Source organism: Camelus dromedarius, unplaced genomic scaffold (assembly GCF_036321535.1).
Source record: "Camelus dromedarius isolate mCamDro1 unplaced genomic scaffold, mCamDro1.pat HAP1_SCAFFOLD_172, whole genome shotgun sequence".
NCBI lineage: Eukaryota > Metazoa > Chordata > Mammalia > Artiodactyla > Camelidae > Camelus > Camelus dromedarius.
In genome coordinates, this window is record NW_026989779.1 from 803,080 (window position 1) to 822,063 (window position 18,984).

General features: G+C 50.1%; 1 long non-coding RNA gene across 1 annotated transcript; it reads right to left on the reverse strand.

The window, feature by feature from the left end:
- Positions 1–1,806: 1,806 nt before the first annotated feature.
- Positions 1,807–5,284, reverse strand: LOC135320635 (uncharacterized). The gene is made up of 3 exons (XR_010379881.1): positions 5,201–5,284; positions 2,201–2,329; positions 1,807–1,857 (listed from the first exon to the last, which is right to left on the reverse strand). It is a non-coding gene; the product is annotated as an uncharacterized LOC135320635 (long non-coding RNA).
- Positions 5,285–18,984: the final 13,700 nt, after the last annotated feature.

Sequence of the window (18,984 nt, forward strand, 5' to 3'; positions counted from 1 at the left end):
ACCTGGTGTGGTGTGTCAGACGAATCATGGGCGGGAGAGGCCGTCCCCAGGCCAGGTCAGGGGAAAGGAGAAGAAGTGGCCCCATTAGGCAGCTGCGACGGCCGGCTGCCCCTGCCCCTCGACCTCATCGCGTCCACCTCCCAGGAGCAAGCTGACCTGGAGACGGGCATCCGGCTTCTTGGGCAGCAGAGGACACCCCCAGGATTGGCCGCGGGGAAGAGGGGAGCAAATTGACAAGCTCTGCGCTGCAGGTCCTCTACCTCCGCCGTCGCCACCCTCGCACCTTAAAGGCAGCGCCCAGGGCGACCCTTCCCAGCAGGCTGAATGGGACAGGTGTGTCTGGTGATCTGGGGCAGGAGAGACGACTCCCACACCAGGCCATCAGGGAGACGGGAGCCAATCCACCAACTCCCCAAGGCATCTCCATCCCCCCGCATCAGCCACAGCTCCTGCCCCCTGACCTCACGGTGGCCGCCTCTAGGGAGCAGGCTGACCTGGAGATGGACGTCCGGTGAACTTGGGGCAACAGTGACCGCCCCTAGAGCAAACCATGAGGGGAAATGGGAGCAAATGGACCAGCTTCATGGGAAAACACGCCGCTGCTGCCACCACACCCAACATACCACGCCCGCCTCCCAGGGTCAGGCCAACTAGGATACACGTGTCCCGTAAGCCAGGGCAAGAGAGACTGCCCCCAGGACAAGCCGCAGGGAAGATGGGAGCAAATGGGCCCGCTTCCCAGCTGCAGGACCCCGACCACCGCCACCCCTGCACCCTGACTACCCTGCCTCCCGCCCCCAGTTAGCTAAGTGGGACAGGGGTGTCCCGGGACCTGGGGCAACAGAGGCCGTCTGCAGGCCATGCGGTGCAGACATGGAGCTAATACACAAGCTCCCGCGGGGCAGCCTCCCTATCCCCGCAGCCACCACCTTCCCAGACCCCTGACTGCACCACACCCATCTCCCAGGAGCAAGCTCACCTGGAGACCGGGGTCCTGCCTCTAGGGCAGTGGAGGCTGCCCCCAGGCTCCACCGCGGGGGAGAGCGGAGCGAATTGACCGGATCCCCAGCGGCAGCTCCCCTACTCCCGTGGTCCGCACACCTTAACGGCACCGCCTCCACTCCCCACTCAGCAAACTGAGTGGGACAGGTGTGTGCGGCAATCTGGGGCAGCAGAGGCTGCACCCAAGCCCGGCAGCCGGGAGAAGGCAGCTATTCCACCAGTTCGCCAGGGGCAGCCCCGCTCCGCCCCCTTGCTGCTGCCGCCGCCTGCTGACCTAACCGCCCCACCTCCCAGGAGAAAGCTTACTTGGAGTCCAACATCTGGCGAATCTCCGGCGGCCAAGGCCCCCCCAGGCCAGGCTGCAGGGAAGAGAAGTAATCGACCGGCTTGCCCGGGCAGCCTCCCACACGCCGCCGCCGCCGCCTCCTCCGCCCCAAACCATTGCACTAGCCTCCCGGGGTCAGGCTGACTGCGAGGATGTGCACTTGCCTGAGCACCTCCCTGCACCCTTACATTCCCTGTACCTCTGCACCCCTGACATTCTCTGCACTGCCTGCACCCCCACATCCCCTGAACTGCCTTCACCCTCCACAGCCCCTGCACCCCTGTCACCACTTACACCTTTGCACTGCGTACAGTCCTGCACCCCTGTATGTCCCACACACCACCTCTTGGGCCTGTGGCAGAGTCTCTGCTTTTAGACCAATGCACAGGAACTCACATATTTGCCAGTATATGATGCATCAGTGGACGTCTGGGGTTGGCTGCAGGAAGGTACATGTTCCCGGTCTCTAGCCTGGGCCACTACGGTGATCTCTGTGAGGTCACCCAGGACGGGCTCAGAGATGCTGTTCTCTGGGAAGAGAGGAGTAGAAACCGGTCTTGAGGGCAGAGCTGTGCTCACCAGGCCATCCACGCTTCATGTTTTACACAGGGTTTCGGAGAAGTGAAATGGATCCGGCCAAGTAAGACCTGCCTGCTGTGCGCCCACCTCAGTCCTGGGCTCTGAGGCAGACCGACTGGCTCCCACCATCAGGACACAGTTTGGGCACCTGAATGGTCCCTTGGAGGCATCCTATCACTTCTCAGGAAGAAGTCCGGCTGCTTCCACCCTATGGCCCTCCCTCCCATTGTGCTGGCCTCAGGAAGGTTCCTTATTTGGGGAAGAAGGCAGCCCACCCCCTACCCCACCCCTCACCTTTCTCTAACCCAGGCTGGTGCTTTCTCTGCCCTTCAGAGTCTGGAAAGCCATTTCTCTTCAGGTATGTCCCTTCTGAGATGGACTTGCTTCCACTCAATTCTAGGCGAGGATGCACCATGGAATGCACTGGGTAAGAGAACCAAAATAAATAGTTTTTTCTGTGAGGTTTTCTGTTTATCTACTGGGATGGGCTGTGTGTAGTTTGCTACAGCTATTCGTGCGAGAGGCTAAAGCTGCCTGTGTGTCCTTGTTTTCATCCGCCCGCTGTCTTTGGGTTTTTCCTAGAACACTCCTGAGACATTTACTTCTTTTAGTTTTATTCCTGTTATTACACAGGGGCCCTACTGTCATGGAGGTAAGGTGTTGGGGGAGCAGGACAGAGCAGGGCATCTGTAGTCCTGTGATTATTTCTCATTGAGCCTGTGCCCTGAGCTGTGACCTCCACAAGTGTGTCTCTTTCCCCCCACCCCAATTTGGGTGAGACAGAAGGGATTTCCCTTCTCCCAGGTTGGTTAGGCTCTGGTAAAATAATTTCTCATTAAAAAAAATAAAACAAAAAACAACTTCCCCAAATGAAACAGAATGTTTTGGGTGTATTTCAATAGAGTTATTTTCTCCTTTCCAGGCAGGAAGCATGAGGAGTTATCCTCTGAGGCCTTCATTCTGAGAACAGGACACGGTCCTGGAAGTAAAATGCATGAAAAAGAGCAGGGGGCCCCTCTGACTGGCCCCCTGGAGTTGTCACACTCAGACTTCCCCACGCTGAGACTCCCACTGGCCTCAGGGACCTGTTAAATCTGCCTGCTGTTACAAAAGCGGGTACTGACCTGGGAGCTGTGACTCTCCAAGCCTGCCTGGCTGCCTCTCTGGGTTGGGAGCAGATTTTCCCCTAATTTTTCTGGGATCTAAGATGTACAGTGGGATTGCAGCTCCCTCAGCTCTGGTGTTGTTTTCAGGACAGAAGGAGCAATTTCTGAGCTCCACACGTGCTGGAACAGAGGCTGGAAGCCTCCCCTCCTCTGCCTCCGTGCAATAAGTGGCTGTGGTTCTAGTCGAGTTTCTGAAGATGTGGATTTAAACACACACATCCCAGCCCCTACAGGAGCACACAGTCCCATAAATCCCCCCAGTTTCCACTGGTAACTACGGAGCCGATGGGGACACGGGTTTCGGGACCACAGAGGCCTGACTGCACGACTTGCTCCATGGCCTATTAACGTGGTTGCTCTGGGCCTTGTCTGAAGTGGCTTGCTTACCGCACCTGGTACGTGGGAAACACAAAATAGGTACTAGAACCTTCACTTTTTCTCCCTCCAGGGCCTTCAAACATAGAAAGTATTAAGTGAACTCAAACGGCCTAGTCACCGCAATGAGGTCCGTCCAGCCTGGCTCTCCTGAGTGATGGGCACTGACTTGCGCATTAACTTGGAACAGTAGGGGAACCGCCTTCCTCTAACTGGGCCTCTCCCCACACCAGGCACGCCCTCAGCTGAGAAGGGGCCAACTCCCCCATTGAGGTGTGTGCTGGTGGCTTCAGTGTGACCTGGCCCTGCCGGGACATGAACCTGCAGTGAGGTGGAGGGTCAGGAGGAGTGGGGTCCCTGCTGGGGCAGCAGGGGGCCAGGTAGCACCCTGCCCAGCCTGGTGTCTTGGGCTTCCCAAAATCTCCTACGGCCCCCGGGTCGGCTCTGGTCCAGGCCACTACATGCACCCTCCCAGTATCTTTTCATTAAGTCCCTTTTTTGCTTTTATCAGCCAGAGGTGGCTTCTGTTGCTTGTTCAATGAAACAGTGCATCAGGAAACCAGACTATTTCTAAGATCAGTAAAATATAAACTTCGGTCAGCTCGCCGGGCAGGCCTTGCAGCACAAATTCCCGCACAGGGCTGTGCAAATGCTTTACGTGAAGGGTCCTCATCATCTGTCTTCAGAGATGCAGAAGCTGGTGGTTCAGGTAAAACCTCAGGGATTTAGGAATCCAAAGCTGGTTGGTTTCAAAAACTAACGGGTCGGACCAGACCCCTGAGCTGTGGTCAGAAGCCTGGCTCAATGTCACTCAGACTCAGCGCTCTAAGTGTCCGGTGGGGCCGGTGCTGTTCCCTTTACAGGCTCTCGTTGGGGAGTCACTGTAGCCCCTTACACTCAGCAGGGAATCCAGCCCCCTTAGCCCCCACCCTGAGTGTTCCATGACACAAATCTTGGGAGTGTTTAATTTTCATCTTTGTTTAGGAGGATGAAGGTGAGGCAAGAGGAGACATAAATTCACAATTAGTGACACCAAGTCACAGCCAGTACCTCCTCCTTGGAGAGCTATGTGCTCCCACAGTGGTGGCTGGGGGGCTGGGCAGAGCCCCTCCTCTGGTCACAGAGGGACTCACTCCTCTGACTGCAACTGATGGGTTGGACAACCAATCCAGAGGGACAGAGCATCTTTCCCGGTAATTTGGAACTGACACACAGAAATTAATTTCACTCATCTGGGGATTGGGAGGAGGGTGGGAATCAAATGAAACCAGAGCAGGAGAGAAAGTTACAAGTGAATGAGAGAGAGACAGAGAGACCGAGCTTGTGAGAGCAAATAGTGGGAAGGAAGGAAAACAATGAGGGGACAGAGGAATTCCAGCTCCTGGCTGTCTATTGTGTCCCAGCCCATCAACGAACCTGCAGGATGGTTAACATCATTCCAGGTTTGCAGATTAGGAAACAGGCTGAAAGAGATGGGGGTTGGCTTCGGGTACACAGTTAATTTAAGTGCCACTGGACCCCTCACTTCCGACTGCCTGAATGCACCATGATCCTCACAGGGACCCTGCTGTGCTGACAGCCCAGCACCCTGATCAAAGGGACCCTGCGGGAGTGGGAACCTCTCTGAGTGTGGAAAGTTCCCTGCACCGAGATACCATGCATCAGCCGGCTCCCGCTCACCCCAGGTTAACGTCTCCCCAGCTGTGCAGTCTCCAGACACGCTTCCCTCCCTGCCAGGCACCCCCATCCTTACCACCGAGTGTACTGCAGGAATTCAGGCACAGGGATGCCCAAAGCAACACGAGCCCACCGGCTGTACAAACAGCAGACTCCCAGCTCCACCTGGGCTCTATGGGGATAGTAGGTGTCCTCACCTTTCACGTATCTAAGGCAATATGTTTCTTCAGCTGAAGGCTACAGAGAAAAATAAAAGTTCCAAAACATTGTTCAGTGAGGAATTCCTCCAAGGACCTGACTCCAGAGTCTACAAATAAGTGTGCTGGCCGCTCCTACCCCCGGACTTGGGATGAAAGTGGATTATTGATCAGCACAATCGCCGGTGGCCCAGCTCCTGAGCTTGGCTGCCCAGAGGGGGCTGGGGGAATGGTTAAGGCCAGGGCACTCAGGAAGAGCACAGAGGCCCTGCCCTCACACCTCCGCACTTGTAAACTGTTCCCCAAATCTCAAGGCATCGGACAGAGTGCAGCCACCACAATAATGAGATGCTCCCATCTCTTCACTCACTCCTGTAGGTTCACTTACGTGCTGAGCATCCACTGGGTCACAGGACATGACACACAGAATGGCCGATGGGACAGGCTTGGTACTTCCCCCTGGATCCTGTTCAATCTGATGGAAGAATGATCACTCATAAAAGGTTTCTCAAAAGGATACATAGACAGAAGACAAATTGCAGAGTGAATCAAATTTTAAAATATAAATGAAGATCCCCCAGTCTCCCCACCTAAGGTTAAGAGCATAAAGAAAATAGATCTTGCCTTTGATCACCAAGGAAGTTGTCACTCCCTCTCAGGAGGAAAGGAGAGTTATTCTTTGAGCAGAACACAGAAGTGCTCCATCGGATTGGACCAGGACCTCTGCATTCATTCAGCAAATCTGTATAAGCTCCTACTACTTATGGGAATCTAGTAACTATACCCGTTCCCAAGGGTCTTGGGCTTTATTAGTCAACAAAATAGACACTACTCCCCATCACTGGGGGCTCAGAGTTTTAGCAGAGAAAACAGGCAGCATGTTGGGGGTAGCAAGAGCTTGGGGAAAAATAAGAGTGATATGAGCAAACTCAGGTGATGGTGGTGGGGTGGGAGGCAGGCAGGAGGGAATAAGGCTATCCTGGCAGATCTCACGGAGTAATGAACTTGAAGCAGAATAGATCCGGAGGAAGAAGGAAGAGCCGGAACCAGAGGCCCCCAGAGTGATGGGGAGAGTGTAGGCGGAGAGGCAGAGCATTCCCGGTCCTGGAAGACTTTGGGACGACTTTGGTTCCTAATGGAATGGTGACCCTTTTAGTGAGTTTTGATGGGATGGGTGATGTCCAATTTATGCTTTTGTTTTGGTTTTTTTGGGGGGGGAGGGTAATTTATTTATTTTAGTGAAGGTGCTGTGGTTTGAACCCAGGATCTCATGCATGCTAAGCATGCACACTATCACTGAGCTACACCCACCCCCTCAATGTATGCTTTTATAGGCTCCCTCTGACTCTGTGTGGATGAGATTGTAGAAAAGCAAAGATGGAAGAAGTAGGCTATTTGGTGTCAAAGAAGGGGCTGAAGGTGGCTTCTAGGAGGGTGGGGAACAGGGAGTAAGTGGTTAATGAATTCAGAGTAGTCAGAATTTTCTAACAAGCTTTATTTGCTGTGTGTGTGTGTGTGTGTGTAAGAGAAAAAGAGAGAAAGAACATGGTTCCAACATCTGGACCTGGAAAATGGGATGGATGTCCTCTCCATCCACAGGGGATGGGATAAGATTGGGCTGAGCAGGTGGAAAGGGGCTGGAATCAGCTCAGTTCTTCAATGTCATGGTTAAGGAGTCTATTAAATATTGCCACAGAAATGCCTAATAAGTAGAGGAGTTTGGGTTTTTTTTTCTTTCTTATTAACATTAAAAAATATAATTTAAATGTATTGATTTTATTATGTGAATGAATTTGGAATTTTATTTCATGCTAAGGTATATGTTATAATAGCCAAATGGAAATATATATCAGAAAAGGGGAGAAATGAGGGCTTTCACATAAACTGACTGTCCATAACGTAGGTAAAATTTCAATAAAACCAGTCTTCATGCAAAAACCTTATCTTGGTGTTACATAAAATTAAATGAAAAAGGACTATGTTGATGTATCATTATTTCATGTTACATAATAGCCCCAAACAAACACACTGTTTAACTATGAGGCTTGTAGAAATACTATTCACTTTATTGACATAAATACATAAATACAGAAAGGTTCTAAGGTAGAATAAGCATCTTAGTGGAAATAATAGAGATCTGAACATTTTACATGATATGTATGGACTGATTCAAAATTTGGAAAAGTAATTTACACAGTAGAACATATGTATGAATGTGAAAGCAAGATGAATGAAAGAAAAAGAATATGAGTATCAGGGAGAGAGTTCCAAATGGAAAGGGCAAATCAGGGAGTTTGGACAAATCGAGAAATTGATGGCATGTCAATTTCCAAGTCTGGTTGCTTCCGCCAAAGGTATAGCAGAGAGATAGAGGAGAGACCCAGGACCCAACTCCGGGGCACATTCGCAGTAAATGTTTGGAAAAAAGAGGAGACTTTGGCAAAAGACCAGCCAGTGGATCGAAAGCAGAGCAAAAGGCTGGAGGCCAAGTAAAGCAGGAACACGGGGGAGGAGGGATGGAAGAGCTGGGTCAAATGCTGCCAAAGGGCCACGCATGATGAAGACTAAAAACTGACCACTATATTTAGCAACGTGGGGTCACTGATGGCCTTGACAGAGAAGTTTCCATAGAGCGACGGATCAGGGGAAAAGCCAGAGTGGGTGCAAAAGGGGATGGCTCAAGAGAATATGTAGACAGTGAGTTTAAACTACTCATTAAAGATTTGCTGCAAAGACATGGGGTGGCAATTGGTGGGGGCCAATTAGGGTCAATGAGTGCTGTTTGTTTCTTTTAAAAGGATGGACTTTTATATACTGATGGGAGCCAACTAGCAGGAGAACAAAATAGATGAGGTAGTGACAGAGAGGATGGATGTGGGAGAGACAGCCCGGAGAAAACTGGATGGATGTGCCCCCTGGCGACTTTTGGATGATCTGGCTTTCGATGTCACCTGTAATATGAGGTGGGGAAGCGAGAGTGAGGTCACAGACATCAGAAAGCGAGCGGATGTGCTAGGAGTTGCTGGTTAAAGTTCTCTCTGTTGGCTTCAGTTTGCTTGGTCAAAGTAGAAAAGTAAACTTACCAGCTGAGGAACGAGGAGGAAGAGTTACTGAAGTCATGAGCAGAAGATATGAAAGAGCCTTCTGGGACAATGGAACAGTGAAAAGATCAGAGGGAGACGGGGGGAGTGTGCTCTCAGAAAGTTACATTTTATCTTTGAGGTTCCCAATTGTTGGATGTGTGATTGTCCTTCCTGCTGTCTACGAAATAAAAATTGAGTATGGTTCAGGGAAAATGTTATTTCATTCTAAGAGGCTGCCTGTTTCTCAGGAATGGTCATCTTAAACTGCAAACATTACAAAAATGTTGAAAAGAAGAACTTGTGTACCCAATGACCCACTATTTTCTATAAATTTGGTTGCTATTTATTTCCCCTATCAATACCACAGAACCGATACTGCCTAGGATGGAGATACATCGATGCTTAAATGGAAATGAAATCTGTATCTTTTTCCTAAACTCCATGGCTTCCTTAACATCCCATTCCCCTTGGAATTTAGGGGTGTCTGGTATAAGAAATGAGAAACAGTTTGAGAACATCCTGGCTCAGAATTACACAGCACAACCTCAGTTCAGTATACAGCTGTAAAAATGTTTAGAAGCAAAACTCCATAACTACTCTTAAAGAATTTTGCAAACCTGGGCCTGCCCAGATGTTTCCAAACTGGAAAGGTACTCCAATCACTTGACCGGTAGGGGAACCAGAGGCTGAACAGCCTTTTCTGTAAAAGCCAGACAGTAAATATTTTCAGTTTTGCAGATCATTTTGTTGTAACCATGCAGGTCTGCAATAAGAAAGCGAAGAGCACTGGGAGACAGGAAACAAATGGGTATGCCCACACCCACCCTTCCACTCAGGGCAGCTTCTCTGTGGTGGGGAGCTTTGCCACAATGACTTGTTTCTTTGTTTCCATTGGTTTCTTTGTTTCCACCTTACTGCTCAAGCTCAGAACTTCAAGTGAGCCTGGTCCTTCAGCATCCATGCAGAGAGAAGGCTGAGTGGGGGTGGGGACCCCACCTGACAGAGGAGAGATGGCTTGTCACCATGACATGAGACAATCACACCTTCCGGGATGAAAGGGAACAAAGATAAGGGAGGGGAACAGCAGTGGGACCCCTGGGTCACCTGCCAGGCTTGCTCTCCCTCCACGGCCACCCTGGGGTCCTGGGTGGTGTTGGAACTCAGCTACAGTGGTTAGGCTGAGGGGAATCAGGATAAACGACCCTCTGTCTCCACACCGGATTCCAAACGCAGCCTCAATTAGTCTACCCTCTGAGTTTCTGGAACTCAGCTGGAAGAATACATGATCAGGCCAGACCCAGAGCCCAACAAACACGACAAGTGTCATGTGGGGTTGTAACCCCATGCTCAGTGGTAGGGGACACCTTGCTAATCTGCAGAAATCCCTGTTCCGCCTCATTCCTGGGGGAAACCCCAGATCTCCTTCTGCTCTTTTTGTTCTTCTCTTGATGCTATTGTCCTGGATGGATGCAGAGTCCTTGAACCTGGCCCTCCAAACGTACATAAGCAGCCTGTTCAATAAAACAAATTATGCCCTTTTTCACATTTCCCAGTTTTTTGATTCCAGAAATTTTGCAGGACTCATTCTCACAGTCTCCTGTGCCCCCACCACTTGGTGGCCCACTGCTCATGGAAACACGATTTCCCACAACTGCACCCTGCCTTCCAGCTGGTCAGAGGGGAGTGTCCCACAAAGACACAGGTGTTTGTGAGGATCCTGCCCCCAGCAGAAAGCCTACTCCTGGTGCCACGGACAGGGATCTGGCATCCTGAGCCGCTCAGCTCTAATTCAAAGCCTAAACTGGGGGCCCCGAACATTGCTGAATGACTTTCTGAGTCACCTGGGCTGGAGGGGCCTGATTTTTCTTTCCAGGAATGGATGTAGCACAGCCTCCATTTTCAGGGCTGACATTCATGATGGATCTAGTTCCCCCAACTGCTCCCCTGGAAGGAGAGGCCCTTCAATCCCACTGGTTAGAAACCCAGCCCAGGGGAGTTCTGAAGCACCGCATCGCTGTCAGGTCCAGCATCCCTGCAGAGTGGCCCCTGCCCCTGAATGAGCCCCTTCCCTGGGCCTTCCCTGCCCCGACATGACCACACCCCAGGTGGTGCTGGGGAAGGCAGGGAGTGCAGTGAGGGGTGGGGGGAGCAGAGCCCCTTGCTCTGGAGTGAGGGTTCTTGGGGAGACCACAGAGCAAGGCACACACCACCCCCACCCTATACCCCAAACTCTTAGCCCCGCCAACACAGGGGCTGCTCTGCGCCCTCTCACCGTGGCTCTCCTGTGAGACTGCACCGAACCCGGCATCTGGCACCCCAGCCATACCTACCCTCTTATGACAGATCCCGTCTTCTTGGAAACTGCCTAGCAGCGCGTATTCAAGGCCGGCAGCGGGCCTGGCGGATCTGCACTTCAGGTGCCCTAGCTGGCCAGCCATGGGTGCCTGGGCTCAGTCCTCTATCTTGCCCACCGGTAGACTGGGTCCACGTCCGGTGCAAGCGGAGGCCAAGGAGCCCAGGCTGATCCCCACACAGGGACAGGTGAGGGTGCCCCAGCCCCGCTGCCCCGCTGCCCCGCTGCCCCGCCCACTGGTGGCAGCACCGCCTCAGCCTCCGGCCGGCGCCACCTGCAGGTCAGGACTTCCGCGCGGCCCCGTCCTCCCCGGCCCCGCCCAGCTGCCCCATAAGCCTCCCCCTACCCCCGTCCTGGCCGCGCCCTGGTTCCCATTGGCTCCCCAAGTTCTGCCCTCGCACATCTAGACTCGGGAGGACGCACGACGCAAGCGCTAAGGGAGGGTCCCGCGGCGTTGCCATGGTTACAGGCACCGCGCTCCGCGCGGGCCGGCGTGCGCTTCTAGGACGGGGAGCGGGCTCCGGAAGTGTGCAGCTGCCCGGGACCATGGCGGTGCTTGCTGCTGGGGATGGCGGCTTGCTCGGCCGGGCGACTAGTTCTGGCCTGGTCAGTCGGCGGCCGAAATCCTGTCTGGGGAGGCGTCTCACAGGTGTTAAACGTACGTCCGCGCCGTCGGCGGGGCCGGTGGACATGAACCGGGGTGGGATCGGGGTTGGGGTGGTGGCCGGGGAGGGCTGTGGTGCTGGGGAGCGTGTTGGGGCTGGGCGGGGCAGGGCTTGGGCACAGCCTCAAGCTTTCCTCCCCCTCAGGCCCTGGGGCTGGGGCCGCGAGTCTGGGTCGCCCCTGGTGGCCGCGGCCTCCCAGAACCCACCGGGACAGGCAGGCGGAGGACCCCTCTTAGATGATGCGGGTCCTTACCCGGGTTTTGAAGAGCTCCAGAGTCAGATGTTGGAATGGGGTGGTTTATCAGCCTTGTTTATCTGCAGGGAAATTTCAATTCCATCCAGATGTTGGTTCCTTCAGTCAACCTCAGTAATAAGACACAAGGCTCAGTGCCGATAAGTAGTTATCTAGGGCTTGACTCAAAATAAACTATGCGGGGTGTAGGTATGGTAGATGGGACCCTCTCTCTTGAAGTTAGCAGTCTTCTGGGATTAGAGGCCCCAGCTGAGGATTACATCCTCATCTGCAGTAATGGGGGTTGTGAGAAACACACAGAGAAGGGAGGGGTGTGGTGGCGGTAACTCATTACAGAATCCAGGACCCTTGCCTGGCTCTTGTGTAGGAGATTCTCGCCTTGGATAGGGCAGCAGTTATCAAAGTGTATCCAAGGCCCCGTAGGTGGAAGACCATTTTCATAGAAACGCCGGGATGTCACCTGCCTTTTGCACACTCTTGCTCTCCCGAGTTCCTGTTGGGTTTTCCAGGGAAAACCTGGCATGTGATATCACAAAACATGGAACGCAGAGGCAGATAGGAGAATTCAGCTCTCACCAGTCCAAAAGAGATTTGCAGAAATTAAAATCACTGCTATTCTTCTCACTAATGATTTTTGTTTTGAAAAATAGAATTATATTTTGTTTAAGAGAATTAATGGTAACATACAGTAGATTGTTAATATTTTTAAGTGAATTCATACACTTTTTCTAACTTATTATTTAACTTCTAACACAGGAAATATTGATAGATTTAACTCACATAAATAGCAGCCTTTTGGAGCTCTCAGTAATTGTTAAGAGTGTATAGGGTTCTGTAGAACAAGAAGTTTGAGAGCCCCTGGAGAACGGGTGCTCAGGTGCTAGTCAGGTGCTTGGTGTTAGACGGATGCCAAGATGTCTTCCGCAACTGCTCCCGGACTTGAAGTAATTGGCCACATGGAGATGGGTGGGCAGTGCCTCTACTTTACAAACCAGAAGCTGCTGAATGTGTCTGGATTGTAGGCCATGGACTGTGCAGGGATTCCAGTTGTATCTGTTCTATCTAAGCTGGGATTCCTGTGCAGAGGCCTGGCCCTGAAGACCCGCTCTCCTTTGCTCCCTGCCAGGTACATTCTGTGTGACTTCAACCCTCCAGAGGGCTTCAGCCTTCGTAGGAACGTCTGCATCCACATTGCCTTCCTCCTGAAGACCCTGCTGAAGATGGAGGAGCCGGTACTGGTGCTATCCCCTTGAGGCCACCTCTACAACTGGCAGAATCCAGACATCAACCAGGTCTGGATTCCCTGGTCCGACTCCTTTGACCTCCCAAGTCTCAACAGAAACATCCCTGACATTGAGTACAAGCAGTTCATTGCAGGTGAGGTGGTCATTTAACTGGGGCCAGGTGGTCGTTGTTCTGGTTCCGATCTGAACAACGGGCCATCTTACTTTGGGCTTGTTGGTCTGCTTAGGGGCACTGCTCATGTTTCCCACACTGCAGGTGAATTTGGTTTTTCTATAGTTTTTTCAGGAAATCAATTTGAAGTGTATGAGCTCTATGTCCTCTCACCTCTGAAAAACCTGGCCTCCTGGTGAGATGGAGCGGTGACAAGGAGGCCACTGCCACAGATGTCTTGTCCCAGAAGGACTCAATTCCTGTGCTGTTTTGTTAGTTTCAGGTATACAGCATAGTGATTCAGTTGTAAGTATACATAGTCTATTCTTTTTCAGGTTCTTTTCCATTATAGGTTGCAAGATACTGAATACTGTTCCCTGTGTTCTACAGTGAATCCTTGTCGTTTGTCTGTTTTACATATAGTAATTTGTATCTGTTAATCCCAAACTCCTAAGTTTGTTTTATATGTCTGTGATTCTGTTTTTGTTCTATAAATAAGTTCATTTGTATCATTTTTTTTTAAATTCCACATATAAATGATATCATATGATACTTGTCTTTGTCTGACTTATTTCACTTAGTAAGATAATCTCCAGTTCCATCCAAGTTGCTGTAAATGGCTTTATTTCCTTCTTTGTTATGACTGAGTAATATTCTGTTATATCTAAATACCACATCTTTATCCAGTCATCTGTCAGTGGACGTTTAGGTTGCTTCTATGTCTTGGCCATTGTAAAGAGTGCTCCTGTGAACATTGGGGTGAAGGTATCTTTTGGAATGAAGGTTCCCTCTGGATATATACCCAGGAGCAAGATTGCTGGACTAGGTGATAAGTCTTTTTTTTTTTTTTTTTGTCTTTTGAGGAAACTCCATACTGTTTTCCACAGTGGCTGCACCAAACTACATTCCCACCAACAATGTAGGAGGGTTTCCTTTTCTCCACAGCCTCTCCGGCATTTATGGTGTGTGGACTTTTGAGTGACGGCCATTCTGACTGGTGTGAGATGATAAAATTGTAGTTTTGAGCTGCATTTCTCTGATAATTGAGCGATATTGAGCATTTTTTTATATGCCTATTGGCCATTTGTGTGTCTTCATTGGAGAATTGCTTATTTAGTTGTTCTGCCCATTTTTGGATTTGGTTGTTTATTTTTTTCTTATTAAGTTGTATGAACGATTTATATAGTCTAGAAATTAAGCCATGGTCAGTCTCATCTTTTGCAAATATTTTCTCCCATTCCATAGGTTGTCTTTTAGTTTTACTTATGGTTTCTATTGCTGTGCAAAAGTTTATAAGTTTTATTAGGTCTCATTTATTTATTTTGGCTTTTATTTCTGTTGCTTGGATTGCTTAGATTGCCCTAGGAAACCATTGCTGAGATGTATGTCAAATAATGTTTTGCCTATGTTTTCTTGTGAGAAGTTTATAGTGTCTTGTCTAATATTTAAGTCTTTAAGCCATTTTGAGTTTGTTTCTTTTTGGTTTTTTTGTGACTGTATTGTATGCTATTGATTTGTGGTTACCTTATTCTTCAAATATATCAACCCATTACTATATCTATTTCCTTTAGACTGATAATCACGTAGGCTCCAACACATCCTAAGAATAATGAAGAAAAAAAAGAAAGAAAAAAATCTATATTTTCTTGCTCCCCTCTCCCATTCCCACCTTTTTTTAATTTGATGTCCTTTTTCATTTTTACATCTTTATGTTTATTCTCTTGTAACTCGTTATTGCATTTCCAACTATGGTTTTCCTGTTTCTATAGCACCCTGTTTCCTTTCTGTTTAGAATAGAACGTTGTAATGTCTCTGTTAGGTTCAATATTGCTGAGTTATCTCCCCTTCCCCCTCCCCCTTCCCACCCCAGGACTCTGAATACTCAGTCCAGGAAAACTAAGTCCATTCTAGCCTTCATCAGTTCTGGGAAAGCAATCTTCAGAGTGGTAAAAAACATTGAAAAATAATATTATGTGGGTTGCTTTCTACCCTAGTCCAGAGATGAGAAACATCTGAAGGTGGAGGAAAAAAGTTGGAGGTGGGGAACACAAAGTCTTTTCTCCTTTTGCTACTGAAGGAATGATTGCTTTTGTAATTAGTGATGGTGCCCTTTAAATTGGTGAGATCGAGATTCCACAGCTTCAGCGCCTGTGAATAACCAGCCAGGAGAAAGCTCTCTAGGGCCCCTGCAGTGGGAAAGGTAGCCCCTCTGAGCACCTGTTGTTCTGTATTCTTCCTGCCTCCACACGGGTTCGCTAGGCACCGTGCAGGACAATGCAGTTACCCAAGGTGGAGGACGGGGAGACCCCTGCTGTGTGGCGAGCCACAGGAGCCCACACTTGAAGGACAAAATGTAGAGTAGTGGGGCGGTCATATGAACAGAGGATGGTTGAGACCCAGGATAGTGTCCTGGAGTCCAGCAGGCGAGGCTGGTGGGGCAGATGGGGCCCTGGGTCATGGGCAGTCCTTGAGGGATCTGAAGCAAAGATATGAACCAAGAGACTGGATTCGTGTGGGGGTACGGCGCCCCCTGGAGGCTGCGGGGCAGCTCAGCGAGCCCAGGGGGAGCGGGCACTTCCCCAAAGCTGGGTTGACAGGTCACAACCAACTCACTGGGGACCGAGAGGCACTGAGACATTTTTAACTTTTTGTCCCTCTTAATGGCAAAGAAACTGCTGCCTGTTAAATAGCCTGTGTAACTAGTGAGAATTAAAGACATGAAGCAAGAGTGCCTCAAAAGTCATCCATTGTGTAGTTGTTAATAAGTGTCAAATGCAAACTTGAATAGATGAAATGAAGCATTCATCATCGGATTTTAAAATCCTTTAAAATAAAAATTCTTGCTGCCTTTGTTCTTCATTTCAGGGTTCACTTGGTGATAATAATAATAGTAACCAAAGCAATAGCAAACCGTTACAGAACTCTGTCCTGCTGTTCCATGAATGCTGTGTTCATGACAACCCAGTGATTTTGCACCATTATGAGTTCCATTTTAAAGGTAAGGACATTCATTAATTACACGGCTAATAAATGGCAGAGCTGGGACTTGAACCCAAGATGTCTGGCCCCAGAGCCCCCTCTCAGCCCCTTCACTGCAGCCCATCACTTGGCATGCCCGACACAGGCCAGCATTTAAGAGCAGCGTGACCTTGGCCAAGGCTGCTTCACTGCTTGGTCTCTGATTCCTCATCTGTAGAATGGGGGTGTGGGCAGTGAATTCTGTGAGCTCAGTGATCACTTCCTCTGGCTCTGCTATTCTACTGCTTTGAGTTAGTTTGGTAAGTATCCGAGCCCCTACATGGCCCACACATGGGCTGGCGCTTTGCTAGGCTCTGGGTTACGGAGAAAAGTAAGATCAGCCTGCTTCTCCGAGGAGCCTGTGTCCCTCCATGGGAAGCAGCTGTGACGCCCAGGCTCCCTCGCTGGCAGTCAGGGGCTGGGCAGGAAAGTCTGATAAGAGAAGATGGAGGCAGAGCCCCTCCGGGAACAGTGGTGGCCACACAGCCCTCAGGAGCGGGAGCGTCTGTTCAGGCTGCTGAGAGTGGGGTCCTCATGAAGCCAGTAGTCCCCCAACCTAAGCCCTCAGGACAAAGATCCAGCCATCCCTTCAGTGTCACCTTAGAGCCAGTCCATCCTCATCACTGTGCCCCTGTGCTCCTTTGTCCTGGGTCCTCTCTTCCCCCTACACCAAAAGACTCTTCTCCCTCTCTTCTCTGAGTGCCCCCTCACTTCACCCGTGGTCCCTGCTTCCTGGGCCACCATCTCTGGAGTTGACGCTTTGCACCTTCACACCCCCCGTTTGATCAGGAGCCTGGGTTGGCCTCCTTGTGCTCACTTTCCACCTTCAGATGATTGCTCCTCCCCTCGTGGGAGCACCTGGAGAGCCCAGATCCTTTCCTAGCAGTGCCTGCCACCCTGGCCTCCCTGCTCATCTGCCTCAGTCAGGAGCACCTGGACCACCAGCTCTGTATTGCCTCGCCTCCTACCATCAAGACGTCAAAGTTCATTCTCCTTCCACCACCCAGTATGGTCATTGTAGGGCCTTCTTCTCTGTCAGCCTGAGCCAGCCACCCCCCATTCACCCTACCCCCGGGCTCATACCCGGGCGTGTCTCCACCCCAGGTCCAGCCTCTCTCCTTTAAGTGCCCACCTCTAGCCGTCCAGCTGCTTCTCCACCAGCCTCCCTGGCCCTCCTTCACCCTCACTGGGGCATCATGCACTGACTCTGCTTTCCTGCCTGTCCACATTCCTCTTACTTCCACTTCCCCACCTTCCAGCTCTGCATCCACAGTCAGCACTCTCTTTGTGACAGACAAAACCCCCTTGAGCGTTGACATTTTCAGTTCCTCACCAGGCCGACTTCCACCTCAGTTCACCCAGCTCTACTTGTTCTGAGCCTGCAGGCAGCAGGCTTTCTCAGCACAGGTTTCTAAGACTACAAATCAATGCCCACCATGTTGCCGCTGCCAGGCAATCCTCCAGGGTTTCTCTAGTGAGCACATTTCCCCACTTATCACTCAGTGGTGTCAACATTCTCTGCTCTCTGCACACCTCGAAGCTTCCCTCTGTCTCTTCCCTGACTCCCAGCAGATGACCTTGCCTCCTGCTTCAGAGAGAATGACATGTCACTGGAAAGGAACTCGCTCACCTGCAGCAAATCTGCTCACCTCACCTTTTATCTGTCTCTCTCCCACCTGAACTCTAGCGGTAGTTGTTCTTAATTTAGTGAATTTAGTTGACATATATATACACAGTTAAAAGCATAGCACATTATAGGCTACCTTCTAGGGCTTACTTTTTCAATTTAACATAGAGTGTATGATTCATCCATTTCATTGCATGTACCTGCAGTTCATTTGTTTTAACTGATCTTAAATATTGTGTGTGTGAAAGTAACACAAGAGAAGGGTAAGCCAGGATTCAGGATGATGGTTATTTCCTATGAGAAGAGGCCAAGAGCAGGATAGGGAAAGAGGACACAGTATGTCACTGTCAATATTCCTGTTATGATGCTGGGTGATATGTTTATAACTGTGTCTTATAATATTAATTTTAATACATAAATGCCTCTGACAGGCACCTACGATGAGAATGTGTCATGAACCAAGACATACAATGGGTAATATTACATCATTATTGTTATGTAATCTTGTTATATTATATATTAATCATAATCTTACATTATTTGTTATGGGTTATATATTACATAGATGCATGAATTATATATTATGTATATAAACACCTACATATGTATTATATACTATCTGCTAATAAATAAACAGAACATAATATGCTAGTGTATCTTCTATTATGTATTATTTAATAAATAATAACATACTATATCTTATTATATGACATGGCATATAATCTTTAATAAAATAAGAAATCTGTCAATATATATTGGTAATTAATAAAATTTTTAAAAAATGCCCGCAGATTTTAACACCGACACCGCTCCAGCTGTCACTGTCTTTTCTCTTCCCTTTCATGGTCGAGGTACTCACGGTGCTATCCATTCCCCCTTTCATCTCCTTATCCTGAACCTTCCTCCTCCTCCCATCCCACGCTGCCTTCTGCCCCGTGGCCCCTCTAGTCCTCAGCGGCCTCTGGGGCACTGATCTATGGGCACGGTCTCAGGCCCCAACTCACCTGCCTGTCTGCCGCCTCTGCCACCGCTGGTGGGGGTGGGGTGGGGGTCTGAGTGCACCCCTTGTCCTGGAAGAGAACACAGCACAGACTGTGACCAGCAGCAGGTGTGGCCGGGAACTGCAGGACTGGGGGGAGAGCCAGGCTGTCTGCATCCAGACCTGGGGCACTTGGAGTGTGAAGAAGCCCCGTCCTCACTGCCCCTGAAGTGAGGAAAACACCCTCAGGTGAGTTAAAGTGCTTATGACCTAGGTCTGTTGGCTGGAAT